The sequence below is a fragment of the Antrostomus carolinensis genome, unplaced genomic scaffold (assembly GCF_000700745.2).
Source record: "Antrostomus carolinensis isolate BGI_N321 unplaced genomic scaffold, ASM70074v2 scaffold19996, whole genome shotgun sequence".
In the NCBI taxonomy this organism is placed as follows: domain Eukaryota; kingdom Metazoa; phylum Chordata; class Aves; order Caprimulgiformes; family Caprimulgidae; genus Antrostomus; species Antrostomus carolinensis.
The window spans coordinates 1-4,061 of record NW_010321410.1 but is presented as its reverse complement, the minus strand read 5'-3'; the positions used below and the strand labels follow the sequence as shown (position 1 = coordinate 4,061).

The 4,061-nt window shown below is 40.1% G+C and overlaps 1 protein-coding gene across 1 annotated transcript in view; it reads right to left on the bottom strand.

Annotated features, from left to right (window-relative positions):
- The window catches only part of HEXB (hexosaminidase subunit beta), a 13,106-nt gene extending 9,978 nt beyond the window's left edge, over positions 1 to 3,128 (bottom strand). The window contains exons 1-3 of the mRNA XM_010169928.1: positions 3,069 to 3,128; positions 2,269 to 2,315; positions 1,940 to 2,050 (exon numbers count right to left, since the gene is read on the bottom strand). The gene's annotated coding sequence lies outside the window, so the exon portion shown is untranslated. The remainder of the gene's footprint in view (positions 1 to 1,939; positions 2,051 to 2,268; positions 2,316 to 3,068) is intronic.
- Between the last annotated feature and the right edge of the window lie 933 nt (positions 3,129 to 4,061).

Sequence of the window (4,061 nt, the reverse complement as noted above, 5' to 3'; positions counted from 1 at the left end):
AGATATTGTTCCTCTTACGTTTTCAGTCATTACTGTGTCAGTACTTCCCTTTTTTTTGAATTTGAAGATAATCAAGATGAATGTTAACACACTTCTTTTAGAACTATGACTCCAGATGGACTGTTACACACATACTCTGAGTTATGCAAATTTGTTAGTCACTAGAAGTGTCGTGTGCTGTGAGTAGACATAATAAGTGTTCTTTACATTGTTTGTGACTATAATTGCAATTATAGTGAGTAATTGCAACACAGTTCCTTCCAATCCCTTGCCACAATACAATTATTTCCACTGCTCCCCCTCTCTTTTTTCACCAAGCTGTGTTTAAAGAAGTGACAAAACCTTTCAGGAACTCCCACAAAATCCAAGGGAAGATTTATACCTTGTCCATTCCCCAAAACTATCTCATCTGTTTTATTAGACACAGCAGAAGTTACCAGATGTCTTCATGTGTTTCTATCAAATATCATTTTCCACACAGAAAATTTTACTTCCTGACCTTCACCTCAGCCACTTCTTCCTCAAGGACACTGCCCTTCCTGGAAATACAGTACAGCAGCTGAACACAAGCAAGACATGTACCTGAACTGCTGCCTTCAGCATCTAATTACCACACGTCAGTGAACGGTTTACTACCACTTTTTGTTAGGGTAGCCCGGATGTGAGCAGGCACTGGGGTGGGAGGAAAAGCGCAATTGTTCTTAAACCACCAAAATGGCATAAAATGTAGCTCTGGGAAAGTGTTAAGAGACACAGACATAATTTACGGAAAGAAAACAGAATGGCAACAGTTACAGAAACACAAAAAATTGTTAGAACGGTGAGTCTCAGAAGTCAAGTTACTCTTTGGACATGGTTGTCTCTTTTAGAAAAGACAACAAATATTGACACAAGTAACTCCTTGAGACTTTGAAGCCCCCTGAGTTGCAAACAAAACACTACACAAACACTACTTGCTGAACAGGGATGCATCTTAAAGGTAAATACAAGTGATAAATACTCATGGAAGGGCAAGTTCTGAGAAGAGTTCAAGGATGACCTCAGAAATGAAGACTGGTGTTACCTGTACTTTTCCCTGCCCACCTTAAGCCTGCTCTACAAAGTTCTGTAACATCAGAGGAAAATTTCTTAATACTATTTAATCTTGGAAGAGCGAGATAAGAGACAGGACAGGAAATTGCACATTCCTCCACTCAAAGGCTCCTTCATTTCAACCCACCAAATAAGCCCTGCTACAAGGATTTCAACAGCAGAAAAGGGGAGTACAACACAAACCCCACAGCTTTGGCTGCTATGATTACACAAATTCATCACCTTCCCATCAAGGTGGGAGCATACAATTCTTAGTGTGCTTACTGAAGCTTTTTGGATAAAGTTTTGTTTGGGTTTTTTTTTGTCCTTCTCATTTTTTGTTTATTTGTTTTTCTTTTTGAAAGGATGTGGTGAAAGAAATCTGTAGCTTCCAATAAATATTTTTAAATTTCTCCCCTTACTCCGTACTACTTAATTACAGGCTTGCTCTTAGCAGCTTAAGAAAGGACCACTAAAGCCTGGTTATTGAAAAGACTGGAATTTTCCTGCAACCACTGGCACTGAAGCCAGGACTTGCAAGGTCTCCTGTGTATTGTGTCGCGACAGTCAGATGTCTCAAAACATGCTTCCAAGAAATAAATGAGGTGGTTTAGGCAACAGAAAACACAGAAAACCCAAGGCACCACAAATCCCAGCCTCCTTCACAGATTCACTAATCATTATGTTTGTCGACTCAGTCCCTCTCCACTGGATGTTCTGACCTTCACTTAGCAAAATTTACTCTGTCCTTTTAGAAGTCAGCCAGAGGAGATGGGTTCTCCTCTCATACCAGTTGCTACCTACTTCAGAGGGCAAAATACAACAACAAAAAGCCTTCATTATTAATGATACAAAACTGCCCACTTACCAAGTTTGTAAGAATAGATTTCAATGGTAAATAATGCCTTGAAGTGTCCAGTAAGATTCCTCTATGAGCAAACCGGGGGAAGTCGTTGATTTCAGATTCATTGATCAGAAACTGTGAGAACAAGATTTTAAAATTAGAATTCCTATTTTATATTAATAATTTCACACAGGAAATACTTACTTTTCAGTTTGTCAAGAGTTTTCCAAGGATCATTTTCTGAAAAAAATACTTAATGAAACTAGTAGATCTGCTGTTTCTAGAAGAGCACCTAATAAAGAACATGGTTGTCTGTTATTATGGCTGTGGTTTCAGTTAATAGCTATACTTACACTTCCATAGTCATCTTCATGAACCAACTGACTGAAGGTTTCCAAACCTGGAAAATAATACAAGAAAGTGATCTGGAGTACAACCCAGTACTTGTCCTTAAAATTTTAGTTAAAAACAGGACCATAACTATTTACAGGTGCTCACATGGCTAGAAAGAATGCTTTGTAGCTGAGTTTCTTCCTCTTTAGCAGAGCTTCCCTGATTGCTTAAGCACCACAGTTAAAGAAATACAGAAGAGAGAGCCATTCAAACTCTCCATTATACACAAATACTGAATATTAGCACTACAGCTGTACCGAATTAATCCTTGAATAGCACGGAAGTTAGAGAGAGTAACGTAGGAATTTCTGGTCCTGTCATGCATCTATTCCTGTCATTTCTGGAACTGATGAAGTTTCTAATTCAGCGTGAAAAACTTGTTAACTTAGACTAATATTCCAGTAAGAACAGCAGACTGAAACTTCAGCATTATGGTCTTCTTGGTGATGTGTCCAGCACGTTGAGTTTTTAGATGCAGTCAGAGAATAATTTGTTCACATGGTAGATCAGAGAGCTTTTCAGCACCCAGGATTCGACTGGCTTGGCTAATTTCAGGCACAGCAAGAGTCCACTGGATGCTGAGCATCCAGACTGAGGGTGTTTGACTTACACCTGGGTATCTTTCTAGCCTCTGTGCCCAAGCTTACCTCCTAGGAAGGACTGAATGCTGGCAAGGCTCAGTGGTCAGCTGGTTCTTAGTCTGCCATGGAGTTTGTATAAGCCCAGAACAAACAGGTCTATAGGAAAAGTATCAGCTTACCTCTTAAAGCACCCCATACTTCATCTGCTTTCAGTATAGCCACAGGCCCAGTTACAGTTAAATGATCTAAAGAAAAAAAAAAGTTATTCCTCATGAAAGCAGAGATCGACAGGACAATGCTAACAGGCATTAAAGAGATTCTTCAAGTGCCACATCTCCCTTTGTTTTTTTAAATTCTAACTAATGCTGTTTTTAATGGTGATGCCATCCAGCTATTTTTCATTTATGTGCTCCTAAAATAATGCAAGCTACTAGTCAGAGAGTCAACAGTTACCAGTAAGATGATAAAACAAATACAGCGATTAATAATGGCAAATTAAATATTGCACATGGGACAGAATTCCAGCCAAGTTTAACCCAACTGATGTAAAACATATCAGATGATATTTTTGCATTTAAGACATTTAAGTGATAAGGGCTGGGTAGTCAAGCCAGACCTAACCACAAAAGCTTACTTCTCCTTTTACCTTCCTTTTACATGGATTATATTATACAGCTTGTCGAGTAATGTTGTTAGTTGCTTACTATAAAGGTCTAATTACAAAGGAAAAAGAAAAAAAATTGGATCCCACCATCTAATGAGCATGTGGACGGGGGCAGTGAGATGAAGTAACATAAGTAAAATGAAGAATGGTATCTGAAGGTATCCGTACCAGTCTGTGTTGCGTTTGTGTGTGTGGGGAGGGGGGGGGAGTTTCTGGTAGTGGGAGAAGGGGCCACCTTTTCTTGGTAATGGGGGAAGGGAAACCTTATGAGAGTGAGGGGCTCCCCTGGCTCCAAAAGCAGAACACCCCCCCCAGCCCAGGCTGAGACAATGAGCACCAGAGAAACACCTCTGCAAATCCATATTGGTGAGGGGAAGGACTGTCTTGAAAAGAAGAAGGTGGAGAGAACCTGGGGGAGAGACCACTGACCTGAACAAAAGACAACCAAGACAGACCTTCACTGCCAGAAGGGAGGAAGAGGAGGGGGAGGACAGAGAATCTCAGACAC